Raw genomic sequence first — 13,830 nt, 5'->3', positions numbered from 1 at the left:
TAATAACTGAATTAGAATTGTGTCCACAGTGACAAACACTCTAGATATACTATATTCGGGCCGAACAATTAGTTGCATAGTATAAAATTTGCTACAAACAAAATTCCCCCTATGTTGAGCAGTAACCAATCAAAACACGTCCTCCGGTCAGGCAATTTGAAAATGGCAGCACCCTGCCAAGTGGTCAGCGCTTATGTTTCAAAGAGGATGAATTGATGCTCTGTTGTCCTATGTCATGAATGAAACTGTTACATGATATCAGAAGTTATCATCTAAGTGCCTCTACACTTTTTTGAATTTGTGATGTCATTGACTGGAGACCTGTAAGCTTTCCTTTTCATTTATTGATATTTTGTTTTTTTGGTCAAGATGTTAAGTTCACTGTTTGTGCACAGAAATGGCAACCCCAATGTACAGGCAAAATCTTTGACATCGTTGGTGGCGTCAGGCCCGCCAACCCCTGTGTGTATTTAATGGCTACATGTGTTGCTCCCTATCCCCCACTCAGAGTGGCACAGAGGTAGCGGGAGGCTTAACAGCCTGGGAAAAAGTTGAACAGTGTGAAATTACCTTGATCCAAAGATTCCTGCTGCATACCAGCCCAATGAACCCATAACAGAGCAGGCACTCAGTCGGCGAGGCCTGGCTGCAAAGAACAGCTGAGACATTACAGAGGGGGAAGGGGAGAGGAGCTGTAGGGAGGTGAAAGAAAGATAAATGGGTGTAGGAGAGGTGCCCAGCCCACGTAATCTACAGTCCACAGCGAGGGGCAGGGGTCAGGGTGTCTATACAGTATCTAATGTATGTACATCCTGTGATAACGTGGGACAACTGTTAGGTGGGGCAAGGCTGACTTGCTATAGTACAATTTCACAATTAAGAGGCCCTGGAATTGAGTTAGGAGAAGTCAATCTAAGACCTCATGATGTCAACAAATAAATTCAATGTGAAGTCCTCAAAGAGCACTGATCTCCACTTAACATTTGTCACCTGAGAAAGCAATGATTTAATTACTATAGTTTTGACGTTTTGGAAAACGAGATTATTTTGGCTCATTTTTGGCATCCGAGCTTACATTTTTATCTACTTTAACATCATTTGAACATATGAAACTGTATTTTCCATTGTTAGTGTAAAATTGCCAAATGTCCAATCGTAGTCAAGTTTCTGAAATTTCTTAACAACAAGCATCTATTCATTTACGATGCAGCTTGTCCATATTATTGTCTCAGTTATACTCCATTTGGGGATTGTACACATACGATTCACGCTCATGTTCACACCTATAGGCAATTTAGAGTCTTCACCCAAAATGCAGGTTTTTGGGAATGTAACCGAGCGGGAGCTAGGAAGCGACACATGTAGCAATAAAAGTCACAAAAGGACAGGGACTTCACACTGAGACGCTCAAATGGAGGTTGGTGCTCAGATCTCCTGAGTGTGACACAGATGTGATAACTACGACTTCAGTGTGTTACCATTTTAAATAACTTGATTTCTAACTAAGCTTTTAAAATAAAGTCCAATTTGAATAAAACGGTGGTTATCGTCCCTGTCTCCGTTCTGAGTCTGAATTGCCAATTCAGTCCTCAAGACAATTAAAGTAACAAAAAACAGACTACATTTAGCAGAATACATAGCTAGACTAGATTTATGTGAAACATGATAGCAACAACAATGAACCCAGCAAGAATGAACAAAACCAGCAAACTAAATCCAAGTAGACAAGACAAGGGGGTCCACCTGGACAAGACATTAATTGGTTCCAGGGAGATGATTGGCTGACACAAGGAACAGGACTGACAAGAACAGGTGAAGACGTAAGCCTAGCGAGTTGACAAGATGTGAAAAGGAAAAAACATGAAACAACTCAACGAAATCTAAACTAAACAAAGTTAACAACATCAGATCATGACAGTTGACCTTTTTTATTGACTTGAGCAGAGGGAGGTAAAGCCACTTTGAGGTGAAAAAACAGTTTCCGGGTCACACCCAGCTTCAACGCATTTTATCATATCAGAGTATCTTCTGCACATCTGCAAATGTAACCCCGATAGAGTTGGATGTATGCCTTTCTATGATTCTTTTTACAAAAATATGGGCCACAAATGCATTGAATATGAAGACTTCATGTGCATCTTGTCTATAATGTAGAGCACTGCAACCAGATGGGAGACAGGTCATCCTGCTCACAACACATTTTAATTTGTGCCTTGAGTGTCAGGCTTACAACATTCGTATGTTATTGAACAATGCATTAATAATGCCTTGTGCCTTATTTTTTTTATAAAGATTCCTGCAATTGTACTTTGATAATAGGCTTTCTCTTGAATGTCCATGAACCTTTAAAACAACAAACCCTACTTTATTGCCTTCCTCTAGCTTTGTATTTATAATTAACATTTTTCACAGCATTCATTTCAAAACAGCAAACCAGTAAATAATGTGACCAATCAGCATATGGCACTTCCCATCTGTTCATAAGCCTTTATAAACCTGCAAGTAGCCTGCTAACTAAGGAACAGATGGACAAACAAACACAAATGCATACTTTGCTGGATTTCCCCCCCCAATTTCAACTGTTTGGCCTTAGAAGAAGTCTGTACTCTGTAACGTAAAAGGTAAATACATTTCTAAAACAATAACCGTAATGGTGGAATAAGACAATTTGCACAACACATAGTGATACCTTGAATTATAAGCTAGGTGGAAGATTAAAATAAACCTCTGCCAGTCACTACAAATTGCACAATCACTTTATTGTACAGAACAAACAGTCAAACTGAAAAAACTTCCACGGTACATCTGCGGGACAGACTTTCCATCCATCTCATTGGCCTGATCAGCTGATTTTGATGCTATTTTTTGGATTAGGTGTAACGTAATAATTCGACAATCCAATCAATGATTGGATCAACGAACATTACAGTCAACAGAATTTGGTTTACTTTGAGGACATTCTGCTCTGCCATTGTGTATGATTGAGTCCAAAAGTTTTAGCCTTGGCAAGTGTCTTGTGAGCTGGAACCGGAAATTCTGCCACCACACTCTTGAATATCTGATGAAAAAATCATCATCATCGGCTTCCCGTCTCTGAGCATTTATATGACTAGCTGGACCAGAAGGCAAAGGTGTGAACACAACAAATGTACCAAAACATATTGCCGACAAGAAGCAAGACAATTCAACAAAGCCACTTGATCTTGGTCTGACTTGGATTTACACTTCTGCATGTTTACACAGACGCCCAAATCACTTTCCATGACAACCACTTTGCAGTTCAGGTGGGGGTTTTTCCCCCCACTCATCCGATTTCCTAATTGTCATGCAAGAAACCGGTTTGAAGAATCAGAAAACCAAATATTCCAGGTCGATATTTCCAGTACAACACATAAAGTGTGACCATGTATCCTTAATGTCTAACAGCACGGAGTATCATTTCAAATAAGCATGCGCGTGACTCACAACAAGAGGGGCAGCAGAAAATTACATGCAACAACTCATGCCCGTATTTAAAATATTTCTATCCAAAACAAGACAAAAGGACAAAAAGCTATAAAACGCTCAACTAAAGAATTTTGTGTCACACGATAAACATGTTGGATAACAGTTTAGGAAATAGCAGAAAACTGTGAGGTCCGGTTGGGCACGATGATGGCGATGGACCCGTTTATGTTCCATTACCTCTGGAATGTCTACTGTGGAGTAAGCAAGCAGATCAGAGGCTGGCATTTACCTCTCAATCACCAAGCCAACCCCTCACCCCTGTAATCATGTTAGCTCATACATAATCACATTTCAATTACTGACAGGAGTGTGACCCTTGCCTCCCAACATGACTAATCTAATACATGTGTTTCCTAAAACACAGAAGGATGCCTTATTGGGCTAGACACGGTAGAGAGGGGGGGAAAAAAAAGAAGCATGCATCAACATGCTGTGTCATTCCATGGCTATAAAAAGGGACGCCGCTGTTTCCTTCTGATCCTGCCTGGGAAGTGGGCAGCTATTTATAGAGAACTGTACATGGCGCGTGGACATGAGATAAACACTCCACTGGATTCAAAGTGAGGAGTTTTTATAAAAAAAATAAAATAATCCAAGATACATAAAAAAAATAGATAAAACATTTTAGAAATTGGCTGAAAATTCCACATTTGGGATGTTGTTTTCATAGCGCATACTCCAATAGTTTAGGAGACTCTATGCGTGTTGACATCATCATTCAATCTTTTTTTTCTTGTCGCAAGGTAAAATCCCTTTCAACAAGAAAAGTACAGGCAAATGTGTGGTGAACGTCAGGGGACCATTTGGCGAACATTTGCGACCGAACGATTCCTGCTGACAAGCAATATTTGCTACCTTTGTGAATAGTCGCATTTGTTCGCAACTCAGTGGGTTACTTTACCAAATAAACATGGAATGTGTATACTTTGTTTTATTCATTTCTACTATTTTCTGTATTGTGTACGCAGCAGCCAATCGACAAGACACACCCGAGTGGCTTCCTGCGATTTTTGTGTGCTTCTCTCTCTATCTCGGCCTTTTTGCCACCCCACTGCTCAGAAGAGTGGAAAAAAAGAAACCACCACAAATACCTTCAGCCATTATTCTCTCCCCCCCATCAGCATTGGAAAACTAATTTTTTTTTCCCTGCAAAACTTTTTTTTCTGCCTGTCTCCATCCCTCTCCTTGCCTTTCATTTTGTAATTCGCAGTCTGTCACTCTGTGCCTGTATGCTTAGCGACCTTGTGTCATTATTATGGGCCAATTTGTGTCAATGCTAACATCCCATTCATCATCAGGTGGGGGGGGGCAATGGTTTCCGCCAGGGCTAAGGGGGCTCGCATACCTCACCTCTCACATTTTCACCATGGTGGCATCCGCTCCTCTAAGGGGTAAGAGGTCAGAGTTCCAGACCTCCTGAGTGATCACTGACTAGTCGGGAGTTGTGTGCTGCGAGCCTGCTTTCCCAGCCCCCCATTCAGCGCCGCTGCGAGCCCCCAGAAGCTTTCTTACATTTCAAGCTCTTCCCCCACTCCTTTTCGTTATGGAAACTTTGCTCTCATCGAGCCCATTGATAACTTCTGTCGCTTGCTTGAGCTCATTCCATACACAACAAACTGATTGTTCTCATTTTTCTCATCAATCACTGAAACAAAAAAGAATACTGTAGGGCTATGTTGAACCATAATCAATACGTGCCCAGACAAAGTGAGTATGATTAGTTGTAAGTTTACCTGATGGGTCTGCAGAGAGATTTACACCCGTCTGCCTTTCCAAATCCTTCCTGAAAGCCTTCTCCCACCCACCAACCTCCACTGACTCAACCCCCTATCACATCAATGGCTGACAGCCCTTTCTCTCACTAAAACCCCAGCATGCGGGACCATGGTTTATTTCTTATGAATGAAAGGGCCAAACGAAAGTGCATTCCAGTCTCTGCTTTGAGGGGGAGCAGCTGCCTGTTTGCTGGAGTCTGTGTCAGACTGTCTGTGTTTTACCTCCACAGTTGAGACACTGGAGAGTTGGATGGAGAGTGAACACAAGCCCACGGAAAAGAAAAGTGCCATCATCAACAGGAAGTGGGGCCTGGGAGAAAGATGAACATGACAATGACGATGATGAGGTGGAGAACTAAAGCGGTGGCTCCTTGTGTGAAGCAGTGTGCGTAAACAAAGAAGGAACTGACGGGTCCTAATGCAAACCTCGGATCTAAAAACATTTTGTTGACAATTTTGCTTCCTGAGTGTAGTGTCGCAAAAAAACTCCACCCTTGAAATGATTAACACACATGCTTGTGTGATGTATTAAATTAGCACCAGCGCTGAAAGGATTCGTTGTTGTTGTGAAATTTCTCTTGCTTATTTTGCTGTAAATTTGCACAGTGAGATTTTGGCTCCGCTGTGTCGCAGGCCACCAGACGAAGCCAGGCACGGGGAAGGGAAGGCATGTGGGGCATATAATTCCGTCTCCATTTCTCTCCCTCTGCCAGCTTCTAATTATGCCCAATTACACCTTTAACACAAGTGGGCCGCTGTGGACGTTTCTCAGGGTGTGAGGTCAAGCATTTCCTGTGTCTGTGAATGACCCAACGTCAGGGGAATTGTCTTGCAGGGGCCTCCAGCGCTCCCTCCTTCCATCATTCAATCTTTTTGACCCCTCCTCCACTAAGCCTTGGTCCACAGACCTCCAGCGTTTACCAATGAGCCAGATAGTTGGGACTTAGCCTCTTTGACTTGTGAGGGCTCTCTCCTCTCAAACACAAACAATCAGGAGAAGGCACGCAGACCCTCACTTAAAGTTTTGCCAACTTACCTGTGTGTGCGTGCATGTGTATGCGAATGTGCGTGTATGTGTGTGTGTGTGTGTGTGTGTGTATGTATATATATATATATATATATATATATATACATGAATGAATGCAATGAATGAATGAAAATAATAGGATGTTATCTCTTCTGAAAACTTCAGATAAACCAAGGGATAAGGTAACTTGACTGGATCGAAACTCAAATTCCATTCATTTTCTTTGAAAGTCACAGGCAATCACGCCACATTTGCAGTATTGTGCTCAGCTTCCGCTTTGACACTCATCATTCTCAGGTTACTCAGACAGGTTTTCTACTTTCTCATGGGCCATGTCCCCCGCCCTCCCCCCATTGTTAACAATGCACCTTGAGGTGGCTTTTACTGCAAGCCTGACTGTTAATTGCATATCTAATCTAATCTAAATGACGGAGGGTGTTTGTGTGGCAACATGTGTGTGCGTGTCGACATATGTGTGTGACTCACAACTTCAGGAGGTATTGCAGGCCATCTCACAATGGTAGTGTACCAACAGGTTGAGTTCCCACACCCAGTAGGAAAATAAATACACTGTAGTCGCCGCCCATTAAAACAGGCAACGTACGCGGGGTGAACTGAAAATGGTGCATTCCATTGGAAATCCATAGCGAGCAAGTACATGCTCGCTCCTCCGCACTGACATTTCAGAGACACAAGGGAGAGATTAGCAGCACATATGGGAGGGCCACAAAATCAGGATGAAAGATGGCCAAGGGAGATGGGGGTTAGGCCCCCTATTTTTATTAGATGAATTGGCGGTGAAAGTGACAGTAGGATGAATGAAGTGGAGGTAAAAAACAGTGAGTGGCTCAAGTGAGCGGATGGGCCGTGTGTTTACTCAACTTAAATACTAACTTAAAGTTATGTGCAAGTTGGAAAAGTAGAACAGAAGACAAAAGATTCGGAAGCATAAGGTCAATATATTGCCGCAGACTGTTTGGCTGAATGCGCCCCTCTGGTAGATTTCTCGGGGCCCTGCCCCCTCTGGCCCCCCCTTTGCATGCCACTGATGTCTGTCACAAACTTATCGGCGTATTATCAATTTAATACATATTTTTACATTTGTATGACGGATAGTAACATTAAACAAGTCTGTCACATTCAGCAAGCATCCCTCCACTATGTTCTATTTGGCTGTAGCTACAACCAGTGCACATGCTGCTTCATCAGAAGACAAAAATAGCCAGTGTGCACCAAGAAGTTTGCCAAGACAATCAATTGATAACTAAATGAAAGACTGTGCACATCTAACCACCTTTGTGCCCCCTCACCCCACAATCCTGCAAGGCAACTAAACTGTGGATGCAGTTACAACCCAGCATTTCCATCTGCCAAATGCACGCAAGTGGAAATACATAAAAGAGAGAAAAAAAGAGTCCTCGAAGAAATGTTTTAATGCAGAGTAGTGTTTGGCAATCACGGGAGGAGAGAAATGAAAAGAAGTTATTCGTGACAAAGAGCCAAACTATGAGGAAACCACGCTTGTGTCTGAAGCAGGCAGTGGGAACACCGAGCGCAGGCTTATAGTCTCAGCTGTTGTTCCAAGCCACACATTTATCACACAAGCACTGCAAAGGACCCTCACGGGCAGCCGTGGAGGGGTGCAGACTTGCTCAAGTTACTAGATGACCCTGAACAGCAGAGAGCGGCAGGTCTGTGGGATGAAAAGAGACCTTGTGTTGGCCTCTGTCTGTCCATGTGACTTTAAGTGCTGCCCCACGCAAAGGTAGCGGGAGCCTTTAGAGAGAGGAAAACTACCAAACAAATATTTGGGGACAGGATTCACATTATGAGCCATAAAAACAGGAGAAAAATGGAACTGGATGAAATACGGCATCAAGCTATTACACATATTGCGTTCTTCTCCTTCACATTTTTCTTCTCTGAAAAAAAAGAACAGGGTAGAGAAGGTAGACGGAGTGGGTGAGAAAGCGAGCGAGCAGGCAGCAACTATCAAACGTACTAAGGAGCATTGTAGTAGAACGTCAGTGAGCTTGCCATTAGAGTAAAGCTTTTCCAGGTTTTGGCCATCTGTCACTTTTATGAACAGTGCACTAGGAAATTAGGTCTTTGGGTTGTTTGGCTGGGGGAATAATGAGCCACTGAAAATGATTGTTATAGATGACCCTTTGGCATTGCTCTCATATGGAGCCAATCAAGAGGCGGCTTCAGAGGCTGTCTAACAATCAGGGATAAATCAATTGTAAGGTACGGGTCAGGCATACAGTCAGGCCTGGGAACAAGGTGGAAGGGATCGACTAAGGAGAGAAAAATTTTCAGGTGCTTTAAGTGTGAAGAATTTATGCCATGATCGTTTCAGAGACTGTACAGTGAAATGTCGGGCATATCTTGAGGCACCTCGGCAAATCTTAACGTGTTTTTGGGATATTTGAATGTTTTTGCGATATGACTACAGAAGAGTAGCATTAATATAAAAGAGGATGGAATGGATTTTATGGAACGGTACAAAAAAGCAGTATATTAAAAAAAAGTGAAAGACCAATATGTAGAGCAGAAAATGAGTTACTCATCTTCATGTACTGTGAGATAATCACAGAGAACTTGTGCCCATTCTTGTATGACAGTTTTAAATGTTGAAATGTCTATGTTCGCGTAATTGCTTGTGTTCAAGCAGACAGATCAGACCAGTCAGGTGAATTAAACGGGGATGTCACAACACATTTGACAAGCTGCGAAGGAGAAGTACAAGTTGGGGTGAACGCATACAAGATGAGACAGAGATGAGCAGCAAAAAAAAAAAAAAAAGGGAAGGTATGTATTCCGAAAGGTCTATTAGTTAAAACGCCAAAACCTCTTCGGATGTCCCTCAGACAAAACACCTGATAAGGTGGATTGTGAGCAGCATTCCTCAGCGCAATGTGTGTGTGCCGATGAGGGCACATTGTGTGGTCAACTGTGTGCAGCCAGCTGATACCACCAAGACCTCACAGTCTCCAGCACAGTTCCCACGACTGTAATACAAAAGCTGAATAAACAATGTCAGCATGGACATGTATGCCATCTTCCAAAGGTGAGAGAATACAACCACAACCTGCACACAAGCTGCAGCGCCATACAAGGAAGACCTCCAGCTCTAATTCTTGGAGATGTTTGTTTTGAAGGTGTCTCCCATCTATGATCAAATGTCAAACCTGGGGGAATGATTGTCCATACATATGTAATTCGATTTAAAATGTGTATTTAGAAGAACTTTAATCTCTTCACATGCATGAGGTGACAAAATGTGGTATATACTGTTGACATTAGCACCACCAAACCATCAACGCAATTTCATTTAAGCTGAAATGCAAAGTGCCTTTTCACTGGTTGTGCCATTATGCTACGTGTAAAATTGCATTGCTAATATCGGAAGCAAATAGCAACAAATTGTCAATTTAGCCGTTATGCCACGGCACACTCCTGAGATAAACTTCAAAATAAAAGCGTGCCTAACCAATGATGTCCATGTGTTATTTGGCAAGACCCTTTGTTGCAGCGGTGACCAGGTACGGTCGGCACTGGTAAACGTCTAAACAAGATTTTGTGTCAAATTAACATGTCAGATTTGGGATCATTAAAAAAATAACATATACATTGTTTGTAAAAAGAGGTGTTTGTAACTTGAGGTCCCATTGTACTGTGCTTTAAAACAGGCATAGAAAGCTCACACTAGTCAAGACTAAGCAATCTAAGGGAAACCCGAGGGAGACCTTTTTTTTTTAAAATGATTTTCACTCTGCAGGCGTGATAGCAAGGTGTTCTATTGCTATAACTGTAACTGTAATTTGTTCATTCTTAAACACAGTAAAACAAAGCAAAGGGGATTGCTCTCCTACAAATTCAATTTTCATTCAGCAGAAAAGCACCCACAGAAAAACAGGAACAGACTCTACAAGGGAACTCCCAATTCGCTGTCTTACGTAATATCACGACAGCAGCAAAGTATTTGGTGCGGATTCACTGATCAATATTTCATTTGGTGTCTCTTGCTTTCTCACAATTTCTTTCAGTCCACTTTCCACAAACAGACATCCGGTTGGTCTGGTTCTGTGTGATTTTGGCACTACTTTTACTCCCTGTGAACTTCCTGACAGTTTGTCCTCTGGGCTTTCTACAAGCTGACTGGGAATGCCAGTACATCCTCAGGTCATGCAAATGTGTCATAAATGTTATATGTGAGTTCCTTGCCAGCGAGTGGGACGGCTTCAGTATGTATTTATCTTTTACCGTCATTCGTGCCACCTGTCCAGGATCTACCTTATCTCATAACTCATCTTGCTGGATTCTGTTTGATCTGGAAATTATGTAGTAGAGGCTATGCGCACCTCCAGGTGTTCCGATGAAGAAATGCAAGTATAGTAAAAGAGAGGAGGACATGGAAGATTGTATTACAGTGGGGCTGGGTGGTAAAAGAGATGTCGAGTGGAACATTACATCATTGCCATTCATAAATGGACAAATTGTGTGATAGAATAAATCTGACGAATGGGTTTCAGCCAGGGGAATATGACGGTATGGAGATGCATTATAAAACAATTAAATCTGAGTGCGTGGCTGTTTTTGTCCAGTTGCCTCAAATATACTTGGGTCTGATGTCCTTCATTATCAAAAGAATTTCTTACTTGAGCTCAGCTACTTTGCAATCTTTGATCAGTATGCGGGACTCAATCAGTCAAACTGTCCGTCTTTTTGCGATTATTCTTTTCGAAAGGCTTTACACCACCTCCCAGTCAGCTGTAGGATGGATTTTAAAATTCTGTTGCTGGTCCATAAATCACTGAGTTGAGTTGGGTCCTGAATAGATTAAAAATACTAATTTAATATAAACCCAGTAGAGCTCTTGGGTCTGCAGACTTGTGCCGATTAGTGAAGCTCAAAGCATCATGGTGAAATCATTTAGCTGGTATGCTACACGTAAATGGAATAAGTTACAAACGGAAGAGAAGTCAGCTTCAACAAAGTATTAATGTGTTTGAATTAAGGTAACAAAGTATGCTTTTTTTTATAGCCACACCTTTGATTTAGTTTTTAAGCATTTTTAAACTCAACGACACTAGCCATTATTTTATTTTATTGTTTTACTTTGCTTTTAAATATCTGTAAATCTGTTGTTTGTAAATGTGTTCAAATTTTTTCAGCGTACATTCTTTTAGTAATTTTAATGAGAGACTTTGGTTCTCTTTGTTTTATGAATATATTCAGCTGTTTATTTTTAAATGCTTTTAAGGTTATGTGCATTTGGCTGTGTGAAGAACATTGAGTTGCCTTGAAATTTGCTACATCAATAAAGTTGCCTTTCCTTTTGATTAAGGAGCTTCTACATACTGATGAATTAATAACTATTCCATAAACATTAGGCAACTGATGCTCACAATGTCTAATGAGTTGATTCAGCAGTATACAAGTTTGAGCGCTGTGAGGAACAAGCTGGATCACGCACACTCCACAAAAATGTACAAGCCCACACAGATACAAACCCAGAATCTTCATCCTTTGCTCATAGTCACCTGTGATCAATGCTATATGAACACGCATAAGCATACACACAAACTGCTTGTACTCCAAAATGTTGTTTCAAAGCCTGTCACATTTTCATTTCTTCTCACTGTAGATATTATGACAGATGCTCAAGAAATGAGATGATATACTGTATGTGTGTGTATCGGGTTGGGATATGAAATGTGTATAGCGTTGACATATGGGAAAACAATATTGCATGAGACAAACGTGAAAAAAATGAGCCTGAGACTATTAGCCGACAAAACTAACTCATTCACTGCCACTGACAGCGATAGACGTTAAAGTTACATTTTTACCTGGGCTGGAAGTGCATGAGCTAAAGGAAACAATCTGCAATTATAACAAGAAAAGCTGCATTTGACATGTCTCTGTTAAAAGTACCTCGTGGCAAGTCAGTAGGATGTTGTTTTCTAATTCTTCTCCCCCTTGAGGTGACAAGTGCTGCTGGTGTGTTTTTGAAGGAGGTGAATGAGGACGTAATGCACTCGAGGGTGCAACAAACAGAAGGAGGCTTTGAAATTAAATTAAGAGTATTAGTATGCGCATGCTCCGTGAACCTTTTTGTGACCAAGCTCATTCTGCGGCCAATGAACGTTTTTTGAAAGGCAGTTCCTTTTCATCCAAGAGTGGTTTTCTCTTCTTAGAATTCAAAATAAAACCCCACTAAACGCATTGTAAACAAGGCTTAATTAGGCGGGGGCAAAATATTTAGCAACGCCGGCCACAAACAGTTGCACAGTGCGTGTGTCATCAAAATGCGACAAAAGCGTGATAACAAACGCTCCAGTCGATGAAAACTCATATGTCACGCGATGAGCAACCCCACTCAGTCTTTCTTGTCAAACAGCAACGATAAGGTATCATTCCACGATAGCATTCAAGAATTGTAGGAGAGGTTATAGCGCGCTCAATGGCGTTGAACCCCAAATTACTCTTAAAGAGATTGTTTGTTTTTGTTTTAGTAATTTATTTGGGCTTTGCACCTTTACCTTTGCACTTTTATGTCCCAAATTCTAAATGTTTTCATTTTTTTTTTTTTTTTTTTTTGGCAAACAAGTTGGGAAATAAAATGTTCACCCAAAAAGTAAAAGCAAATATGTTACTTTAAATGTTTTGCACATTGAATACTTCATTTGCACAGGCTTTTTTTTCCCAACCTTAGTCATCTGTAGCAGATTGTGTTTGCATGTTCTGGACCACAGTCAGTCATGGCACTGTGGAACACTGGTTAGCACGTCCATCTCACAGTTCAAAGGGTGTGGGTTTGATTCCACTCCGGCTCTCCCTGTGTGGAGTTTGCATGTTCTCCCCATGCCACCCCCCCCCCCCCTCTCTCTCTCTCTCTCTCTCGCTCTCTCTCTCTCATTCTCCCACTTACAAGATGAGCGATGCCTGTAATTTTCATCATATGTACACAGACCCATAGTGAACGCTACTGATTCGTATTCCTGAGCATGATCCTCAAGGGCATCCACGTGTCATAAAAATTATGCTCAGCTATGTTTGCCAGGAAACGTTTGTCGTTCATGTGCAAATAAGGCAATTGATCCCAACAAAGAAAGTTTGCATAGGAGGCAGGTGTGGTGTGTGGGTGTTTCAATGAAACAGTGAACTTTCTGCTGTTCGATTCCTCCTTCTAGCTGGGAGTCTCAACTGCTTTTGATCTTTTGTGCTTTTGATTTTATGTTTTAATTATGTATAGATAGATAAATTATGGGATTTATTAATAATGAAATAATATATGTGAGCAGGGATCGATATGTTTATAGTCTTTTTAAACTTGCGTAAGCAGGTAAGCTACAACCTACTGCATTGACTATTTCTAATTTGATGGGTTATTTTTTTCTTTTTTTTTTCTCTATTCTTTATATTTGATTTTAAGGTTGCATTTTAATCTCTCAACATGATTTCAGGATGTTGCGTATACAGGATATGAAGATGTAAAATGCTGCCAAAAATTTG

The 13,830-nt window shown here is 41.3% G+C and overlaps 1 long non-coding RNA gene across 2 annotated transcripts in view; it reads right to left on the bottom strand.

The window, feature by feature from the left end:
- Window positions 1-1,909: 1,909 nt before the first annotated feature.
- The window catches only part of LOC119124636, an 87,962-nt gene continuing 76,041 nt past the window's right edge, over window positions 1,910-13,830 (bottom strand). Inside the window, exons 4-5 of one of the 2 annotated variants that reach the window (XR_005098305.1) lie at window positions 5,505-5,592; window positions 1,910-2,607 (exon numbers count right to left, since the gene is read on the bottom strand). This is a non-coding gene — a long non-coding RNA (uncharacterized LOC119124636). Of the gene's footprint in view, window positions 2,608-4,243; window positions 5,593-13,830 lie in introns of those variants that run through there. The other variant, XR_005098306.1, reaches the window with a different exon arrangement.

This window comes from Syngnathus acus, chromosome 6 (genome assembly GCF_901709675.1).
Source record: "Syngnathus acus chromosome 6, fSynAcu1.2, whole genome shotgun sequence".
Taxonomy (NCBI): domain Eukaryota; kingdom Metazoa; phylum Chordata; class Actinopteri; order Syngnathiformes; family Syngnathidae; genus Syngnathus; species Syngnathus acus.
This window is presented reverse-complemented; position numbering and strand designations above follow the sequence as displayed.